The sequence below is a fragment of the Periophthalmus magnuspinnatus genome, chromosome 7 (genome assembly GCF_009829125.3).
Source record: "Periophthalmus magnuspinnatus isolate fPerMag1 chromosome 7, fPerMag1.2.pri, whole genome shotgun sequence".
In the NCBI taxonomy this organism is placed as follows: Eukaryota; Metazoa; Chordata; class Actinopteri; order Gobiiformes; family Gobiidae; genus Periophthalmus; species Periophthalmus magnuspinnatus.
Window position 1 is genome coordinate 34,140,330 of NC_047132.1, and position 22,747 is coordinate 34,163,076.

At 48.5% G+C, this 22,747-nt stretch overlaps 1 protein-coding gene across 2 annotated transcripts in view; it reads right to left on the reverse strand.

Moving 5' to 3' along the window:
* The window catches only part of camta1a (calmodulin binding transcription activator 1a), a 413,228-nt gene that overhangs the window by 140,255 nt on the left and 250,226 nt on the right, over positions 1-22,747 (reverse strand). The gene's annotated exons all lie outside the window — the stretch shown is intronic.

The window sequence follows — 22,747 nt, forward strand, 5'->3', positions numbered from 1 at the left end:
TTTATGTCAAAACCTCCTTCCATCAGTGAGAACATTGAAGATGAAACGTGTCTGGGTCTTTCAGCGTCACAATGATCCAAACACACTGGGAAAACTTTCACAGTTAGTGTCTGACTAAATACTTTTTTGCTCCACTAAAACTCTATATAAATCTGTATAAATCTGTGGGAGATGCACCGTTTTCGTAAAAAAAATATCCAAATTTGACTGAAGACACATTTTTGGAGTTGAATAATGGCTTCACTTTCTGGAGGAAAAACAGCTCCACAAATCTGCAACGACACACTTCAACAGAAAAAGTCCATCACAGGATTCTGACCCGTCTCTGACCCGTCTCTGACCCGTCTCTGACCTGTCTCTGACCTGTCTCTGACCTGTCTCTGACCTGTCTCTGACCTGTCTCTGACCTGTCTCTGCTCTTGTTACATGAACGCAGCCACTTTAACACTCTACCAGCGATAAATAATATAAAATAATTTGGGCAGCTCATCTTTAAGAGATAAGTTTAAAGTGATCCAAGGAAAGGTCAGAAAGAGGCCAAAGAGAGGGTCAGAAAGAGGCCAAAGAGAGGGTCAGAAAGAGGCCAGAGAGAGGGTCAGAAAGAGGCCAGAGAGAGGGTTGGAAAGAGGCCAGAGAGAGGGTCAGAAAGAGGCCAGAGAGGGTCAGAAAGAGGCTGTGTGAGAAGGAGCCATTTGAATAAATAATTACATGAAGTTCACTGCTCAAAAGTCGTTCTCTGGGAACAAGGACAGGTACAAGTGTGTGTGTGTGTCTGTACAAGTGTGTGTTTGTGTGTGTTTAACGTCCTCAGATGGTTCGCCTGGCGTCCTGACTGTATGTGTTTGTGTGTTTGTGTGTATAAGTATGTGGGTGTGTAGGGGTGTGTGTGTGTGTGTGTGTAGGTGGGTGTGTGTATAAGTGTATGTGTGTCTGTATAAGTGTGTGTAGGGGTGTGTGGGGGTGTGTGTGTGTATAAGTATGTGGGTGTGTAGGGGTGTGTGTGTGTGTGTGTGTATGTTTGTATAAGTGTGCGTCCCCAGGGCTGAGCAGGATCAAACTGAAGCTCATGTTTTTATTTGTTTTGTTCTTGTGTCTGAGTAAATTAAACATTTGTCTAAAAGTTTTAATGTTGAGGATAAAGTGACGTCTGTGCGGCTGAAGAAGAGTCACTGTTTTTTTGTATCGGGTCGTGCGTAAGGGGTCGTGTGTATGGGGTCGTGTGTAAGGGGTCGTGTGTATCGGGTCGTGTGTAAGGGGTCGTGTGTATCGGGTCGTGTGTATCGGGTCGTGTGTATGGGGTCGTGTGTATGGGGTCGTGTGTATCGGGTCGTGTGTATCGGGTCGTGTGTATCGGGTCGTGTGTATGGGGTTGTGTGTATCGGGTCATGTGTTCAGTCCGGGCTCTGACATGTTGCTGATTTGTGCCTCCGGTCACATGATCATAATAATGATCATAATTAATCAAGGCGTCTCCTCCCCCTGAAGGAGGCAGGAGTGACCTGGAAAAGACACCGACACCTCCCTCCTCTGCCTCCTCCCTCGTTCTTTCCTCTCTCCTCTTCCCCTTTACTCCCTCCCACCTCCCTCCCTTCTCTTCTGCTCCCTCTATCCTGCTCCCTCGTCTCTTCTCCTTCCTCCTCGTCTCCTCCTCCTTCCTCGTCTCCTCCTCCTTCCTCTCCTCCCTCCTCCTCTTGTTTCTCTCTCTCTCCTCCTCCTCGTTCTCCTCCCTCTCTACACCCTCTCTCCTCTTGTCTCCCTTGTTGTCCTCCCTCTCTCCTCCTGTCTCTCTCCTCCTCCTCATTCTCCTCCCTCTGCTCCCTCTCTACACCCTCTCTCCTCTCTTCCCTCTCTCCTCTTGTCTCCCTTGTTCTCCTCCCTCTCTCCTCCCTCTCTCCTCCCTCTCTCCTCTCCTCTCCTCCCTCTCTCCTCCCTCTCTCCTCCCTCTCTCCTCCCTCTCTCCTCCCTCTCTCCCCTCTCCTCCCTCTCTCCTCTCCTCCTCTCTCTCTTGTTCTCCTCCCTCTCTCCCCTCTCCTCCCTCTCTCCTCCCTCTCTCCTCTCCTCCCTCTCTCCTCTCCTCCTCTCTCTCTTGTTCTCCTCCCTCTCTCCTCTCTCCTCCCTCTCTCCTCTCCTCTCCTCCCTCTCTCCTCCCTCTCTCCTCCCTCTCTCCCCTCTCCTCCCTCTCTCCTCCCTCTCTCCCCTCTCCTCCCTCTCTCCTCTCCTCCTCCTGTCAGGGCTGAACCTCGGCCCAGTAGAGTCATGCATTATCCTGCCTTCACCACTTCTATTTTTATCACACCGTCCATCACTATCACTTACTGCTCCAGCCGCGGTACCTCTGCCCCCCCCGGCCCCCCGCCCGGGCCCCTGTCCCGCCCCCCCCCGCCCGGGCCCCTGTCCCGCCCCCTCCCAAAGTGAGTTTTCTTACAGCTGCCCCATATATTTCCTGATGGAAAAACACGACCGACGCAAATGAAAACGACTCAAAGAATCTGACACTGAAAAACCAACAGAGACATTTTAGTCTCCACATCTGCACAGAGTGTCCAAAGAGACAGAGACAGAGACAGAGAGTCCAAAGAGACAGAGACAGAGACAGAGAGTCCAAAGAGACAGAGACAGAGACAGAGACAGAGAGTCCAAAGAGACAGAGACAGAGACAGAGAGTCCAAAGAGACAGAGACAGAGACAGAGACAGAGAGTCCAAAGAGACAGAGACAGAGACAGAGAGTCCAAAGAGACAGGGACAGAGAGTCCAAAGAGACAAAGACAGAGAGAGTCCAGAAAGAGAGACAGAGCGCTCATCATCACCTCAGGGTCCAGAGTGCTCCACCTCATGGGGCCTGGTAGGAGCGCCCTGTCTGGGCCCCCGTGCGGGCCCCCTGTGCAGCCCCCCGTGCGGCCCCCCCTGCGGGCCCCCCATGCAGTCCCCCATGCAGCCCCCCGTGCAGCCCCCCGTGCTGCAGCCCTGCTCACTGTGAGCCGCGGCCCTCGCGTTGGTGGAATATGCAGCAGAGTGAGAGTCTGATTCCTCGGCGGCTGCCAGGTAACTGTAGCCTGGAGCAATAGAAAAGTTTTTTGTCTCAGCTCGTCTTTATTTCCCTGGTGAGGAGGAGACAAAGCTTTAGCTCGGCTGAGCTGTACGTGCGAGGCATCTGTTCACAAACTCACACTCTCACCTGTCTCTTAATAACCTGCGTGTGAAGCTTTAGCGGCTAAACGCCGTGACGTGGAAACCTCTGCAATCAAATGCAACCTGGAGTCACCCGGTTTCACAGAAAAACAAACTCTGAGTGTTGCACCGACAAAGACTGAACTTATGAAACATATTTATTTGTTCTACAGAATGTGACATCATCCGACAGCGTGAACGGCGGTGAAACCTGCTCGGCGCCGAGTGTATCCGCCCACGCTGCCTTTAACTGACAGTGACATCATCAGAGCGCGCCCCACACGCCGTGGGAACAAAGGCCCGAGTTTACCCCCGTCCTGTACGCGGCCTACATCGGCACGTTGCATAAGGCGACATATTTCTTGCTAATTTGTTCTTTTTCACGCTTTACAAAACGTCAGAACAGACGTCGAGCCAAATTGGGTTCTTAAACAAACACAGGAGTGCACGCTACATTGGCCGTGATCATCGTTATCGTCATCGCTGACGCTTTACTCAGTCACTAAACACATATGTACTAAAAATGCACAATATATCTGACTCCATCTGTGCCAGAAACGCACTCAGCCGATTTACGGCGCCGCCGCGGTACAAGTGCCATAATGCTTTACGATCTTATTCCAGTTCTGTGTTGACACCATGAAATTAAAATGTTACTTTGAGCCAACAGTGAAACATAAACCACATTTACTCATTGACTTTGTTGTTTCTGTTTAGCTCAAAAATCTGCAGAAAAGTCTCAAAACCAAACCCAAAAGTCAAATAACGAAGGACACAATGAAAACCCGTGTCTTTGGTAAAAGGCAGAAACGCTCGTTTCTCAAGGTCTTACAAACGTCACGGCGAAGAACTTTCTGTTCATAATATTGTAAGACGCTCTCAGTGGGGACTCGACAGCTTTGAAACGCTGTAGACAGAGTTCAGGAGGTCAGCACTCCCACAAATCTCACACCTACGCGGCCGAGCGCAGAGAATTATAAAGCGATTGATGTACGGACGAGGAGTAAAAGCAGGTAAAAGGAAAATTGTCGGGAGTCGGGGGAACGGGCGAGGCAGCCGGCGGAGCAGCTTCAGCTTCAGTCGCTGGGGCTAAAGTGAAGAGCCTGGAGGCACTGACAGCGCACGGCTCTGCCAAGTCTGCCCAAGAAACTCTGAAAGAAAGACTCTTATCACGCTCTCCACTCGTCTACAATGAACAGATGAGGCTGATAACCTTCAGTTGTGCTGAGCTGCTCCTCTCCCCACGAAACTCAAGGCAGGAAATATTGACAGAAATGTTTTCAGATTATATTCTCATGACTAAATCGATACTGAGACAGGCCGTGTCTTTGGAGTGGAGTTAGCATGAAGACGAGCTGAAGGTCAAACCGTTAGCCCATTAAAAGGTAGCTAGGCATGAGATTTGGCACGGCGTCCGTGGCTCTCGCCGCAGAGATACCAACCTTGAAGGGTTGATTAGCAGCTGAGACGGCTCCCACGGCACAGGAGACCCCGCCTCATAAAACCCCTCTGAAACTGAACAAGGATCCTGGGAGAGGAGAACAGGAGGGAGGCGCGAGGAGGGAGGCACGAGGAGGGAGGAGGGAGGCACGAGGAGGGGGGCACGAGGAGGGAGGAGGGAGGCATGAGGAGGGAGGAGCGAGGAGGGAGGCGCGAGGAGGGAGGCGTGAGGAGCGCCCGCATGCCTCATCTTTTACAGGACAAATTAAAACCACAGCGGAACAAGTCATAAAACAGGAAATAATGAATTCAATTATACTTTTTAGTGTTTAAGGTCTGCTGCTGAGATGTGCTGAGCGAGCACAGGGTGATGGCCGTGTTGGTGGCGGCGGAGCCTCACGGAGGGCGGCCTCGTGCCCTCAGGAGCCGTTTAGATCTGCGCAGGCCTTCATTAGCAAATGAATGACTCTTAATTGGACGGGCAAATACACAGGACGCTTGTTGATTATAGAGGAGCTTTTTAACTAAATCACTTCTTTAGACACAGACACACCACAAACACAGTCACTGTTACACAAAATAAACGACCTGGAGCTTTAAAGTGGAGCTTCAGCTTCAGCTTCAGCTTCATCTGTCGACAAAAGCCTCTGATTGTGGTGGATTCTGGGACATTTTCTCTTTCTTTGAGTCTATCTTTACCTCTCTCATGTCTCTTTACCTCCCACCATCTATTTTTCACTCTTTTTCAACCCGCTCACACTTGTCCCTTGGCATTACTCACACCTCAGCAGGAGGCGTCCTCACCGTCGAGTGTCCGGGTGTCCCAGATACAGGAGACACAAACCGGCCAAGAACACAACCCCCACGTTTACAACCGGAGCCAAACAGGAGGTGAAGCGTCTGCGGCGCCGCGGCTCCTTTAAAACATCACGTCACTCTGAACATTTGGACACGTCCACAGACATAAACGTCTCAGCAGCTGGGACTTGTCTTCCTCTAATTGTAAAGTTAGTGGAGAGTTTCATTTGAGGTTTTTCGCCAGAAGCTTTTTGTGATAAAAACACAATCTGAGAGTTAAAGGTAAAAACACAGAGTTTAAAGGGACGGTTTGACACACGGATTATTCTGACATGTTCTAATCCTCAAAAACATCCACACGTTTGAGTCACTTTATTATTAGTCTGTTACATCCAAAGCTCAAAACGCAACGTTCCACCTTGTGATGTCATCAAGTGGTCACGTTAACTCCTCCTTTTACCTTTAGTTCAGTTGAGATAAGTGACAACTCCAGGACTGAAATGATCCAGATGATTCTATAAATGAAGGTGTGTGGAGTTTAAAAACACAGTGGAGCACTTCCTGTATCACCACATGATGACATCACAAGGTGGAACAGAGTGTTTTCAGTTTTAAATCTGCAGGTTTGTGCGTTAAACATGTGAGAATGAAACAAAACACAACCCCAGGTCTGTGTGTGACGAGGAAACGACGTGAGGACAGAGCAGTGCATCATGGGACTTTAAGGTAACGCGGGCCCTTTAACGCCGTGTCGTGGTGAGCACAGACACACGGGGCACTGAAATGGTAAACAAAACAAAGTGCAAAGTCGATGTCCCCTCCGTGCCCCCGCCCGTGGTGCCACTCCGCCGTGCCAGCCTGCCAATTAATGCCCTGATTAGAACTGACAAAGTGTCTGCAAATGGAGAGAGAGCTGTTGGAGGTCTTAACTGCTAAACCCCGTCAATTACATCAGGGAGAGTGGAGACGGGGGACTGCAGCGTTATCACAATCTGAGGGGAAAAAACTGACACCATCTTTAATGGAGTTTTATTATGTTTCTTTTTATAGCGCGCTCCCTCCCGGCTAAAAAACGTAAGCCAGGTATCGGAGTTATCAGAGCAATAACACAGTGTCCTTTCTGGTAACTCGCCACTTCTTGTTTCTGCTGTAAGTCACCGGACGCCCCGTAGCGGAGGGCTCAACGGCAAAAACCCTCAATCCCAGATAAACCACCCACGGCGCACATCAGCGGCTAAAATATGATGGCGTCGGTGAGGTCATAAATCTTGTTTTAGTGGAACGAGACGGCAGCGAGAGAGGAGCCGCGCCGATCTCCCTCTGCATTGTTAAGCTAAATGTCAAGTTTTCGGTGTGTTTTGTGCCATTTGTTTCAGGAGGAAAAGTTTAGAAAAATCACGTCAACAGGAAGAAAAGTACAAAGAGTCAGCGCTTCCAGGGTTCAGCGCGCGGTCGAAGGTTTAAGTGGATCTATTGAAGTTACAGACAAAATGGATTCCCGATCGGTGACGCAAGAGCCGGCGATATGAGTAATGACGGCTGCAATTTGTTTGAACAAGGAGCCGTACCTGGACCGGAGAATAATTTCACTTCCAGCTCGAAGTCTCGCGGCTTAATACTTCATAAATGTTCATATTATTTAGACATTAATCATCATTACACCCCCTAATGATATTCTTTCACTTTAATTAAATTGGAAAAGGGTTTTTTGCAGTTTGCGGTGCCAAGTGAACATACTGCACGAGTCTGTCGAAGCCGTTCAGTCGTTTGGAGCCAGGAGGCGCCGGATTAAACAACAACCAAAAGATTCATGTGGTTTTCATTAAGAGTTCACCTTGAAAACAAAGAAAAGAGTTTAGAAAGAGCTAACCTGCTAGCATAAACTATGTATATAAAGGACAGAGCTAACCTGCTAGCATAGACTATATATATATAAACAGACAGAGCTAACATGCTAGCATAAACTATGTATATAACTAAATGTACAGCGCTAACCTGCTAGCATAAACTATGTATATAACTAAATGTACAGCGCTAACCTGCTAGCATAAACTATGTATATAATGGACAGAGCTAACCTGCTAGCATAAACTATGTATATAACTAAATGTACAGCGCTAACCTGCTAGCATAAACTATGTATATAAAGGACAGAGCTAACCTACTAGCATAAACTATGTATATAACTAAATGTACAGCGCTAACCTGCTAGCATAAACTATGTATATAAAGGACAGAGCTAACCTGCTAGCATAAACTATGTATATAACTAAATGTACAGCGCTAACCTGCTAGCATAAACTGTATATATAAAGGACAAAGCTAACCTGCTAGCATAAACTGTATATATAAAGGACAGAGCTAACCTACTAGCATAAACTATGTATATAACTAAATGTACAGCGCTAACCTGCTAGCATAAACTATGTATATGACTAAATGTACAGCGCTAACCTGCTAGCATAAACTATGTATATAACTAAATGTACAGCGTTAACCTGCTAGCATAAATTGTATATATAAAGGGCAGCGCTAACCTGCTAGCATAAACTGTATATATAAACAGACAGAGCTAACCTGCTAGCATAAACTGTATATATAAAGGACAGAGCTAACCTGCTAGCATAAACTTCTTTTCAGTGATGTCTTTACTTCACTGTAAACAGATAACAGTGTGTTCATGTATGACCTTGTACAGACAGAGTGTAAACAGGATCAGCTTCTACAGAAAGTACTTTTCTCTGAGTATAAGTACTGGAAAAACTCACTTGAAACATAAGACAATTACACAATTACAACTATTGTGTCTCTAAATCACGACATGAACATTAAAAACAGACAAATCAGGTCCTTTTTTCCCCGAGGTCGCTCCTGTTAGCGTTAGCAACAGGTTTGATTGACAGTGTTGCTAAGGTCCCGCTCCCTGTTAAACCAGCTCCTGATTGGCTCTTTGGTTGCTATGATACTCGTCTACACCTGCTCTGGCCTCGATGAGCTTCGTCTCACTCAGTCACTTCTTTACACGTCTGTGGATAAAACTATTTTGACTATTGTCAAAGTTTCGTTTTGTCGCTGCAGGTCACGATCACACATTCTGAAGTTTGATCACTACTGAGAAATTCTGCAATAAACGATTTGAAACGACTTTTGCCACTGATTAAGTTTTAAATAATGCAGATAATCCCAGTAAAACATTTTCAAATACACAATTTCATTAAAGTCATGAGCTGAAACAGAGACACAGCAGAATGCACCGATAATTACAACAAAAACTCCAAAATCTCTCGACTTTTGCAAATAAAATGTAAATATTGAGTGAATGTTGAGGCTCAAAATGTCTGTTTCCATCTGTTACATATTGAACTATAAGTCGATACAGTGATTATTGTGACAGGCCTAATGGCGGCGCCGCTCAGACGCCGCCGTGCTCGCTGTGCCGTGGGACGGTTACACACTGATGGTGTGAAGTAAAAGACACAAACACAACAATGATGAACAGATGAGACAAAGCGCCGCCTCATAAACCCGAGATGGCCATCGACACGGCGCTTCAGAGGAGGAGACGCCGCGAGGAAACGGGCTGAAGCAGTCGGGACGCCAACTGAACCATCTGAGGACGTTAACACACACAAACACATGCAAACACACATAAACACACACAAACACACACAAACACACATAAACACATACAAACACACACACACAAACACATACAGTCAGGACGCCAGGCGAACCATCTGAGGACGTTAAACACACACAAACACACCCCAACACACATAAACACAAACACACACACAAACACACCCCAACACACATAAACACAAACACACACACAAACACACACACAAACACACATAAACACAAACACACACAAACACACACAAACACACATAAACACAAACACACACAAACACACACATAAACACAAACACACACAAACACACATAAACACAAACACATACAAACACATACAAACACATACAAACACACACACACACATACAGTCAGGACGCCAACTGAACCATCTGAGGACGTTAAACACACACAAACACACACAAACACACACAAACACAAACACATACAAACACATACAAACACACACAAACACAAACACACAAACACATACAGTCAGGACGCCAACTGAACCATCTGAGGACGTTAAACACACACAAACACACACAAACACACACAAACACAAACACATACAAACACATACAAACACACACAAACACAAACACACAAACACATACAGTCAGGACGCCAGGCGAACCATCTGCGGACGTTAAACACACACAAACACACCCCAACACACACAAACACATACAAACACACATAAACACACATAAACACAAACACACACACAAACACATACAGTCAGGACGCCAACTGAACCATCTGAGGACGTTAAACACACAAACACACCCCAACACACCCCAACACACACACAAACACACACTGTTCTACACTGTGTCTGTCCACACCACAGGGGGCGCTGTGTACAGGTCACATCGTTTTAGCGGCGTCTGAACGTCCTGTGGGTGAAAAAGTAGAGACCTCAAAATGTCCCACAATGCACCTTGAAAAGTAGTTAGCATGAGTGGTCACTAGAGCGGTCAATACGTCCCACAATGCACCGGGAGAGTCGGTTTAACTGGACACAACACGACTCGAGTGGATCTGACGTTTAATAAAACACTTTAAATAAAACGTGTTAGCATTAGCCACTTTAGCTCGAGACTCCAGACTAAAGTGGACATTTGGACGTCATTAAACATCATTATAACTCTATATTTTTACGTTTTGTCCACTGTAACCTGCAGCGTTGATCTGACATGTCTGCGTCGCACAAACACTTTCTGTTAAAAATGCAGTTTTCATAAGCCCCGCCTCCTCCTCGTGCTCACATTACACCGCTGCTAGCATGTTTTATCGCTGAACCACTGCCGAACCTTAGACGACGTGCGTGACGACGACTCCGTGTTTTTTCAATAAACGTAACAGTTTAGAGAGTGGGCGGGGACAGGGGGGGAGGTGCAAACGAGCCTCAGACGCAGGAGAAAACAAAACACAACTCTGAGAAGGCTAACGCTAAAGGAACGGCGTTAAAAGAGATAAAAGCAGATGATTTTGGATGATTTGTAATGAGTGTGTGTGTGTGGAGCATGAACAGAGAGCAGACACAGGGCAAAAACAAAAAATAAAGTTAGAAGGAAGAATGTATAAAAGACAAGTGTGGAGTAAAAGCAGTATTTTCAGAGGCGGCTGAGCCCTGTGGGAGCATGCATTAAACAGGATGTGAGGTAGAGCTCCCCTTTACTACGCCTTATTCAGGGTAGAGGCTGCTACCGTTAATATTTCATAAGCCCACCAACAGTATAAGGACGGCGGCGCTCCCGGGGGACTCTTATGGCCCTTTCCCCTTTTGCACTGACACTCAAGCCTCTCATGTCCCCTAAGCAGCTCTGCACCGCCTCCACAACACCACCGACGTGTTTGGAGGAGTCTATTTGGACTTTAGCTTTCAGGATAAATGCGTTAAAGATGGCCGCCGCTCCCCTTGAACTAAAGACAGAACAAATAATCACCGGCGCCGTCTACAGATGAAACTACATAACATCATACGGCGGCTTTAAAGTCCGGAGAGCGGCATTACCTTTCCAACACTTTCCTATTATCAAGTCAGACAACAAATAGGCCGACACCACTATAAACCGAACATCATTACACTTTAAAAGCCTCGTGTCACAGGCCTGACGTGGCCATTTTGCCTTAAGAGTATCTTGTCCACTGCACCAAATCAAGGCAACGCGTTTTCTCTTTTAAGCCAATCACGGCGGGTTTAATGGGCAATTGCAATGTGCTGTGTCAGACATCCATAAATGGGTGCCATCCTTCAGTGGCACCTCGCGAGCGCCTGCACAAGTTTAAAAGAGGGAAAAAAAGGAGTAGTAGTAAATGGGAGCAGAGCACAAAAAGCACCGAGTGAATCCAGCGCCCGAGACCTCAGTGTAAGAGGCACTTTGCTGACGGCGTCCCCTGTGTGCCAAAGCGGGAGGACAGTCCTTTGTGCCGTGAGAGTCTTGGGCCGCCGAATTCCCCGTTTCAGCGATACTGGGCCGGACACATCCCGAGAGGTGGTGCGCTCCCCGGGCTCCCCCCGCTGTGACTGACATCCACCCTCTGCTCTCGGGTGGAGGCCAAAATGGAGCACTCTCTGACCCAATTCAGCGACTTTCTCTGACGCTTGAACATGGAGAGCGACGACAGCGGAGGGGACGAGGACAATGGGACGAGGACAATGGGACGCTCCTGTTTGATGAAGAGGTAAAGGCCGGAGAGTGAGAGCCGGAGAGTGAGAGCCGGAGTCTGAGAGCCGGAGAGTGAGAGCCGGAGAGTGAGAGCCGGAGAGTGAGAGCCGGAGAGTGAGAGCCGGAGAGTGAGAGCCGGAGTCTGAGAGCCGGAGAGTGAGAGCCGGAGAGTGAGAGCCGGAGTCTGAGAGCCGGAGAGTGAGAGCCGGAGAGAGAGAGCCGGAGAGTGAGAGCCGGAGAGTGAGAGCCGGAGTCTGAGAGCCGGAGAGTGAGAGCCGGAGTCTGAGAGCCGGAGAGTGAGAGCCGGAGAGTGAGAGCCGGAGAGTGAGAGCCGGAGAGTGAGAGCCGGAGAGTGAGAGCCGGAGAGTGAGAGCCGGAGTCTGAGAGCCGGAGAGTGAGAGCCGGAGAGTGAGAGCCGGAGAGTGAGAGCCGGAGTCTGAGAGCCGGAGAGTGAGAGCCGGAGAGTGAGAGCCGGAGAGTGAGAGCCGGAGAGTGAGAGCCGGAGAGTGAGAGCCGGAGTCTGAGAGCCGGAGAGTGAGAGCCGGAGAGTGAGAGCCGGAGAGTGAGAGCCGGAGTCTGAGAGCCGGAGTCTGAGAGCCGGAGTCTGAGAGCCGGAGAGTGAGAGCCGGAGTCTGAGAGCCGGAGAGTGAGAGCCGCAGAGTGAGAGCCGGGGAGTGAGAGCCGGAGAGTGAGAGCCGGAGAGTGAGAGCCGGAGTCTGAGAGCCGGAGAGTGAGAGCCGGAGTCTGAGAGCCGGAGAGTGAGAGCCGGAGTCTGAGAGCCGGAGAGTGAGAGCCGCAGAGTGAGAACCGGAGAGTGAGAGCCGGAGTCTGAGAGCCACAGACTCTTTCGACACAACCCACTTATACTGTACAAAATGTCAGAGTTATAATATCTGAGGTTTAGCGATGGGACAATAAACAATAATATCGTTTACAGTGATAAAAAGGGTCGACTAATAATCGTTCGTGGGACATTTTATATAATCGTGATAATCTGCAAGAAAGATAATCACTGTTATGTCACCAGCATGTGCAGAAACAAACAAAAAACAAAACGACTTATCCACAGGGGCGTCAACAGGAGGGGGGACAAAGGGGTCTGTTGTTGGGGGCCACAGAGTCTTAGGGGGCCCAGAATTTGATTTGTATTACAGGGGGGCCATGTGAGGCTTATTGCCCTGCTCATCCAGAATATTCTCTGTTAAAGTTATAATTATTCATATCCATAACAACTTTAATCGTTATCGTGACATCATCTTTAATCGCAGACTTGGTGTTTCTGGGAACAAATATTTTGGCCGAGATAATCGTCACATAAAATTTCAATATTGTCCCCGGTTTAGTGTTAAATCTGAGACTAAAATATCTCAATTAACAAAAAATACTGTCTGAACCCAACCACCAGGGGGCAGAAGTCACAGAGACAGAAGAAGAGTTTGAAAAGTAACAGTAGTAACAGAATACTGAGTAATATACTTTGGTACGTGGTCCAATCAGAGTACTGCATTCTGAATACTGTGTTCTGAATACTCTGAATACTTTTACACAGAGCTCCGTCGTATTATAGTGTAAAAACATGACATAAAATCACAAACTGCTTTACTTTTGTTGCTCTGTTTCTTCTGTATTAACTTCTGTCTAATTAAAAATCACTCATGTACATTCACTTCTAGAGCTGTGTTTTATATTTTTCTCACCAATTCTGTGCAGTTCAAAGCCAAAATTACACAATAAATTACCTCCATGAATGAATTTGATTTTGGAAAAGTAACTGCACCAGATCACAGTTACACAAAATGAGGACCGTGTATCAGAAAATGCTTTTTTTGGTTCATGTGTTCAGTTATTTCCAAACACTAAAGATGCAAAGTTTACGTTTTTTGGAGGAGAAGCTCACTATCTGCTCGTCTCCATGGAGATGTTTTTGCGTTGCTAAGAATATTCCGTAATAGCTCCCTCGAGAAAAGCTGCAGGTAACACCACCAGGTCTGATCTGTGGAGACGCAAACCTGCTAAGACTAAACGTGCATGTTATTCCAGGTATTTCTGAGCAATAAAACACCTTTAATTTAATATATGACTAATGCCATACTGTGGAACATTCCCACACCTGACGCTTTACGATCTCTTATGAATAACAGAGCTGTCAATCATCGTATTCCGTTTGTTATTGACATTACGCAGCCTCGTTTGATTTGCAGCTGTAACGAGTCGTCCATCAAACCGCTCTCACATTTTTACATCGTCGCCGTCAATCACTTTGTTTCGCCCCGAGCTCAAAATTTACAAGAACAGGAAAAAATCACAGGGAGCAACTGGTTTACAAAGAGGCTGGAGGTAAAGTCCCGCCGTCCCACTGAAACCACCACGGACTCTCAAGATGGAAATGTTTTCATAAACTCACCAAATTCATCAAGGGACGGCTTTACGGCGTCATAAAACAAGTGAGTGATAAATACAGCGCCTAAGGTCAAAAGTAGTTACGTTCTGATTCCCACAGCGCAGCCCGAGTTGGCGAAGCTCTGGCAGCGCAATTATTCCTCAAGAGTGATGCCAGAACCAGAACAAGACACAGGTGGAGAATCAAGGCTGAACACGGCAGGAAACAGCCGCGGATTTATGCCTCAAACGCACCTGAACGCACCTGAACGCACCAAACACGACCCCTGAACACAACCCCTGAACACGCCACACACGACCCCTGAACGCGCCATACACCACCTCTGAACACCACCTCTGAACGCGCCATACACAACCCCTGAACACGACCCCTGAAGGCGCCATACACGACCCCTGAACACCACCTCTGAACGCGCCATACACCACCCCTGAACACCACCTCTGAACACGCCATACACGACCTCTGAACACCACCTCTGAACACCACCTCTGAACATACCATACACCACCTCTGAACGCGCCATACACCACCTCTGAACGGGCCATACACCACCTCTGAACACCACCTCTGAACACGCCATACACCACCTCTGAACGGGCCATACACCACCTCTGAACACCACCTCTGAACACGCCATACACCACCTCTGAACGGGCCATACACCACCTCTGAACACCACCTCTGAACACGCCATACACCACCTCTGAATGCGCCATACACCACCTCTGAACACCACCTCTGAACACGCCATACACGACCTCTGAACACCACCTCTGAACATACCATACACCACCTCTGAACGCACCATACACCACCTCTGAACACGCCATACACCACCCCTGAACGCGCCATACACCACCCCTGAACATACCATACACCACCTCTGAACACGCCATACACCACCCCTGAACGCGCCATACACCACCTCTGAACGCGCCATACACCACCTCTGAACGCGCCATACACCACCTCTGAACACGACCCCTGAACACCACCTCTGAACATACCAAACACCATCAGGACAAAGAGTAGTGACCATCAGTTTTACGTAGTACTTTCTGAATATTCTGTGTATGTGGTGTGGTTCTTTCTGCCCTTTTGACCTTGTAACGTCCAGGGAATCAAATATCAAAGCCCAGATACGAGTCAATTCTCAAACCGGCAACGAAACTCATGAAAAATCAAACAAACAAAACAGACATTTCCAGAACAGTTTAAGAATAGTCTCACAAAAGATCACAAGAGAATATTCAACATCAGACTCTGTGTGACATAGACTGTATTTATAAATGGACATAGCTAACGTGCTAGCTGCTGCGCTCCAAACAGTTAGTGATCATGTGTGCACTTCCTGCTCCAGTTCACTTTCTGCGTTAAACCATGTCCTCTCTCTGTCTCTGCTGCTTCAGACTCATTCTGGTCTTAAATGTTCGTATTAACCCTCTACATGATCCTGTGGTTTTTATTTCTCTATTGTGTCTGTAAATCAAGATCTGAACATTAATAACAGACAAATCAGGTCCTTCTTTCCCCGAGGTCGCTCCTGTTAGCGTTAGCAACAGGTTTGATTGACAGCGTTGCTAAGAGGGGCGTGACCTTCCACAGCCTCGCTCCTGATTGGTTCTTGGGTTGCTATGACGCTCACTTAGTCGACTCGGTTGGTTGTTGGAAATAATTTTATATGGTCAACATTAAAAACTCTGTGGAATCATCAGTCTCTAAGTACTTTTCCTCAGTATCTACGAGGTTCTGGCATCATCGCGCTGTAATTTAAACATATATTCAACGCACAACCTTAATGTTTGGGAAATTAGTTTTGCCCACACGGCCAAAACAAGGACATCCATCCCACAGGTGACATTTTTATGAATAATCTGTTTTGGATGGGCCTAAAACAGAAGCACAGAGACTCGAATATCCAAATATCCAAATATCCAAATACTTCACACGTCTCACACTCACTGAAACTGCAGCCTCTTTACCGTTGGAAACACGAGTTACACGAGTGTCCCTGACGCTGATAAGGAGAAAAGTGACAGAGCAAATAAATGGTGCAGAGTTCCCCGACGAGACACGAGGACCTCAGGGGACGGCGGGCTAATTTTGTGAGAAAAAGATAAAAACGCTAAAGCAGAAGTCAGTTTGAAAACAGTCAGAAAAAGTCCCACCGGAGTGAGCAGGGCCTGGCTCTGAGGAGTGAGGTGGAGTGAGGTGGAGTGAGGTGGAGTGAGCTGGAGTGAGGTGGGGAGAGGTGGAGTGAGGTGGGGAGAGGTGGAGTGAGGTGGGGTGAGGTGGAGTGAGGTGGGGTGAGGTGGAGTGAGGTGGGGTGAGGTGGAGTGAGGTGGGGTGAGGTGGAGTGAGGTGGGGTGAGGTGGGGACACTGATAGAGACAGACCCTTGTTGTCTATGCAGCAAAGCAAACACAACGTTATTATTCAGCACCAGCCTCATCTACACACACACACACACACACACACACATACACACACAGGCTACACCCCCCCCCCCCACACACACACACACACACATATATATATATATATATATATATATATATATATATATATATATATATATATATATATATATATATATATATATATATATAGAAATAAATATATTATATATATATAGAAATATATATATATATATATATATATATATATATATATATATATATATATATATATATATATATATATATATTTCTATATATATTTGTATATATTTCACGTGGTGCTGGAGCAGGTCTGGAGGTGAAATGATCAGACATGATCCTCATAGAGAAAAACGTCACAGCCAGAAACATTTGATAAACAGCCAGAGCAAATTAGCCACAAGGCCGAGGGCTGGAGGAATATATTGAAATTCCAATCATCTGCATGAAATAAACACAAAGTCATCTGCGTCGCCGTGATTAAGTACACCGCGAGAATACGAGAAAGAAAACAAGAAAAAAACAACTGAGCAGGAGAAAAGTGAAGAACGAGAAAGAAAAGTGAAGAACGAGAAAGAAAAGTGAGCACAGGCCGACCTCTAATAGAGCAAATATACAGTAGATGTACAAATATACAGTACATGTACACAGATGCAGTACATGTACACAGATGCAGTACATGTACACAGATGCAGTACATGTACACAGGTGCAGTACATGTACACAGATGCAGTACATGTACACATACACTGCTCTTCACACAATGCGCTGATAAACACTGACATGTTCTATGACACGCCACAGTCAAGGACACACATGTTATCTCCAGCAGGGAGCGCCAGAGAGGAGCAGCACCAGAGGAGCAGCACCAGAGGAGCAGCTCCAGAGGAGCAGGTCCAGAGGAGCAGGTCCAGAGGAGCAGGTCCAGAGGAGCAGCACCAGAGGAACAGGTCCAGAGGAGCAGCTCTAGAGGAGCAGCCTCAGGGGAGCAGCTCTAGAGGAGCAGCCTCAGGGGAGCAGCTCTAGAGAGGAGCAGGTCCAGAGGAGCAGCTCTAGAGGAGCAGCCTCAGGGGAGCAGCTCTAGAGAGGAGCAGGTCCAGAGGAGCAGGTCCAGAGGAGCAGGTCCAGAGGAGCAGGTCCAGAGGAGCAGGTCCAGAGGAGCAGCCTCAGAGGAGCAGCCGTGAGGAACAGCCGTGAGGAACAGGCTGAAGGACGGCGAGGAGCACACAGGAGGTGCGTGAGCGGCTCTCACAAAGGTCAGGCTGATTGTCTCTGCCCAAATCTGCTGGCCTTTTCAGAATTAACTTGGCAAAGGCGATATTTTCCACAAAGCAGCATCATGAATCAAAGACGCGTCTATAGTTCACCCGGAGCACTCCCCGTTTGCTCCGGTTCCTTCGGTGACACCGCTCCCGCTCGCTCCGAGCTGACATCTTCACTAATTATGTAATTAACACGATGGCAGGCCTAATTCCAGATATAGTACATTATAATTGCATTTGGTCATTCATTAGTTAAACATTCCGTACGGCGAGCGCAGGTGCGGCGAGGGGCCAAGGACCTCCTGTTTTCTGGACGCCGCAGTCGACGCCTTCATTAGTTTCTGGCTGATATCGCTGACAGGACAGGTTTTGGTAATTTACCAATAATTACCCCGACTCTCAGATACAATAAAGAGTCACTGGTCTCACCTGAGATAAACCTGTCCTCTCTGTCCACTCCTCGTCCTGTCCTCTGCTCCCTGTCCACTCCTCATCCTGTCCTCTGCTCCCTGTCCACTCCTCGTCCTGTCCTCTGCTCTCGGTCCACTCCTCGTCCTGTCCTCTGCTCCCTGTCCACTCCTCGTCCTGTCCTCTGCTCCCTGTCCACTCCTCGTCCTGTCCACTCCTCGTCCTGTCCTCTGCTCCCTGTCCACTCCTCGTCCTGTCCTCTGCTCCCTGTCCTCTGCTCTCGGTCCACTCCTCGTCCTGTCCTCTGCTCCCTGTCCACTCCTCGTCCTGTCCACTCCTCGTCCTGTCCTCTGCTCTCTGTCCACTCCTCGTCCTGTCCTCTGCTCCCTGTCCACTCCTCGTCCTGTCCTCTGCTCCCTGTCCACTCCTCGTCCTGTCCTCTGCTCTCTGTCCACTCTGTTTAACGCCTCAAACTCTGATTATTCCTCAGAAGGAAAATGCTTTTTGTAGAACACGTGCGTCCATCTTGAAGACGCAGGTTTAATCACAGTAAAACGGCGGCGGTGGTTTTCAGATTGTTGATGATGTCATGGTCCAGACGGGGCCCGGGGCCAGAGTTTTGTATTGATCACATTTTACAGAGTTGATCATTTCTATTTGAGACTAGACTCACTCTGCTCCAAACCTCTCCCTCTAAATGTGATTGGCTGTAGGATGTTGTGATGTCATCTGAAGCCCAGTAACGCTGCGTGTGATTGGCTCATGCAGAGCGGCCGTGCGTGTGCGTCTCATGATGTAGGACATTAGAGGAGCAGTATGTCTCTGTGAGACGTTTTTAATGGATTTTTTAAACAGCAGGAGCCTGTAATCTCCACCAACACGTCATAAAAGAGCCACGTCTGACTCCAGGAGAAACACAGCGCCGTTTAGACTTTTAACGGCCGAGTCGAGCAACAGGAGAAAAATGAAGCGCCGCTGACACCGAACTTCTGTCCAACTGAAGCCGCTCGGTCCCGGTCTCGTCTAAAACGGCTCTTTGTACGTGATTAGTGCATAAACTCACGATAAACTCACGATAAACTCACGATAAACTCACGATAAACTCACGATAAACTCACGATAAACTCACGATAAACTCACGATAAACTCACGATAAACTCACGATAAACTCACGATAAACTCACGATAAACTCAGGATAAACTCGCCGCACACGGAAACGATCAGAGTCGGGCACAATCTGCTCCAGCACAGACTCCGTTTCCACAAACACAGAGTCTGTCCTGGTCCCGCTGATGATTCCTTCAATTAGGACGTCCTGGCAGAGAAGCACCAGTGTTTAACGAGGCAGAACAGGAGGCGGGGGGGGGGAGAGGAGGAGGGGGAGAGGAGGGGGGGGGCAGGAGAGAGGAGGAGGAGGGGGAGGAGGAGGGGGAGGAGGAGGGGGAGGAGGAGGGGGAGGAGGAGCTGCAGGAGAGAGGAGGAGGGGGAGAGAAGAGGAGCAGGGGGAGAGAGGAGCAGGGGGAGAGAGGAGCTGGAGGAGCCATGAGTTGGAGGAGTGGGAAGAGCGAGGAGCTGGAGGAGCGACAGGCTGAAGTAGCAAAGAGCTGGAGGAGCCACGAGCTGGAGGAGCAAGGAGCTGGAGGAGTGAGGAGCTGGAGGAGCCGGAGGAGCGAGGAGCTGGAGGAGCGACAAGTTCCACGTGAGCAGCTCATTCATCAGCGGCGCCACCACTGAGCCTCCTGTTCTGACGCCACGCGGCGCTCGTCCATTTGCATTCTGCTCCCTCTGTCCTCCCCCCTCCGCCTCCACCTCCTCCTGCGCCTCCTCCTCCTCACCCCTTCTCTGCCTCTACAACTTTAAAGTCCTCAGTGGCAGCTCTGGCAGATAATTGAATACCAGGGTTTGATTTAGTTTGAAATCAATTTGGGAAGGGGCTTTTCATTCATTATGCTCCGTGGCTTTGGAAATACGTCGAAAATCCCTCAAACTTTGGCAGAGACTCCAACGTCAATCCAAAGTGAAATGACGCCGCCGCGAGCGAGACCGATGGCGGGAGAGGGGCCGACGGACGGGGAGGGTCCGGGCTCCGTGTCACCACCAGGTGCTGCTGTGAAATAAGCAGAGAGGCGGAGACAGGAAGCAGCTCAGAGCCTGACATTTTGGCCCGTTCCCCGCAGACACATATGGAGCGGAGGAGGAGTGTGTTACAACAGCTCCTCTGAGCGCGAGGATATACAAGTCTATTTATACGTGCGCCACTTTTTGTTTCATTACCTCGGCTCTGCTGACACCGTGATCACTTATAAATCTATGCGTTGCGTAATAAGCGTGCTACGCTAACAGAGCATTATACCAAGTGCTATTGGAAAATGACTTGTCCTGCTGTAAAGAAATATGTCTTTGAGCTGAGTGTTCACAAAGCACTTCGCCGGCGTCTAAGCCTCTCACGCTCGTGTGTGTAGAATACAGGCTTTCAATAAAGAAAAGGGATAACATTGTTGAGTGAACAAGCGCTGAAGGACTTTAACTGAGGGGGCTGTAAAATGGACTCGGCTCCGGGGCTGAGGACATCGGCGGCAGATTACTGCAGGTTCTCACACTTTAAAAGCAATTCTTCCTTTTGGATGCGCTCTCTTCCGGCTCCGGTCGATTGTCGGCCGTGTGACTGGAGGCGCTGTTGTTAAAGCCCCTGGATATGGTAATCTGTGGCTGACTGACCTTGGGAGAGTGTGTTTGCAGGGTGTCAGACCCCCTAATTCATCAGAGACAGACCATTAGCCAGCTATCCAGCCACACAAACACGGAAGAACAGGGAGGACCCTTCTCTGGAGCCGCGGCCCCCGCTCCGGAGATATCATTAGTTACTGCCTTTCAAAACTGCTGAATTGGGACACCTGACTGGCCCCATTTTTTGCACCACAAGAGTCAAGATGTTGATGAATGGTTGTATGAAACTGTCACAACCAGAGAATGGAAAGAATAGGGTTAAGGACATATTCTTCTCTCTTGTGCCAGTGCAGCTTAAACACACACTGTCCTACAGAGTGAAACTGGCTAAGTAAACTAAACTACAATCACTGACTCATTACTTTTAATCCGGAGAAAGTGCAAAGTAAAGAGCAGCATCTCCTCCTTATATCCTCGAGTAAAGGATTTACAAATCAAAGTCAGGATATGTAAATGGAGCTTTTTCACACAATTTCAACAAAAGCGTCGGTTCCCGTGAGGTCAGAGTTCTGAGGCTCGTCCATCTACAGACGGAAAACGTAATCGCTCGTCTGCACGTCTCCGCTGAGACCGGGGTCTCGAAGCCGCGGTGATCGACAGCTTCAATAAGAGACTTAGGCCGCGCCCCCTGCCCCGGGTCGACCCGCCCCCGCCTCGACCGGTCAAACCCATCGTCTGGTGCCCCTCCGGCGGGGCGCGGGTGACGCCCCCCTGTGTTACCGCTGCCCATCACATCCATCATGCCACCCTGCTCACCCCACGAGAGGGCACGAGCGAGGGAATCTAATCAGCCCGTCTAATTGAGGAGCGGGCCCGGCCAATCCCCAGGCCGCGGGCCGCTCCGCCTGGGCAGGCTCGGGGGACGTCAATAACACTCAGCGGGTGTCGATTCATCAGGCCTCCTTAATGTCATTAGCCCTGAGAGGCTGGCCTCACCCCTCCTCCAAACATCCATCTCATTCTCTCATGCATCAAAGTTTCTGTTGCCTCTGCTCTTCCCCGTGTCTCCAGATCTATCCATCTCCCGCTCTCATTACCATCGTCCTCACTAATCTTTCCATCGGCAGTAATATGTTCACCTTGCATAAGGAGTTCAGCAGTGGCCTAGAGAATGTTCCTGCTCGTTTCCAAGAGGCGCAGACACAGAGAGAACACTGTGTTTTCTGCAGCCGCCTGTTCTCTCAAACTTTAGTCTCACTTTTACAGCTCCACACGTCCTCTCCAACAATGTTCTTTTACTCGTGTTCCAACATGTGGCGCCCCTTCCAGCTGTTGATTAAACAAAGCCACTGCTGCCGAGGAGCAGGTGATGCAGTCAATTACTCCACAATTACCTGCGTAATTATGCAAAAGAGGAGAGAGCAGAGGAGAGAGAAGGAGAAAACAGAGGAGAGGAGAGAACAAAGGAGAGAGAAAGAGACAGAGGAGGAGAGAGAAGGAGAGAGCAGAGAAGGAGAGAGGAGAGCGAGGCACAGGGACGACAAAGACCTTGGCAAAGAGGAGCCGCGGTGTGGGCCAGGATTAAGACCTTCAAGTGACAGAAGAGACAGTGTCCCTGCCGCAGACAGCACAATAACATGCTAACGCTAACGCTAACGCTGGTCCCACAGAGGCTCCACCTGAAGGAGCCTAAATATAACATAAAACTGATACTGAGACGAGAGGGAAACAGGTCAGGAATGAGAACGACCAGAGGTAATTGTGAAATGGAGCAGACGGGGATGTGTGGGGATTACACTTTCTAATACTCAGATAAATAATTGGGTCTGACTCTGCTCCACTCGAACATCAGTTTT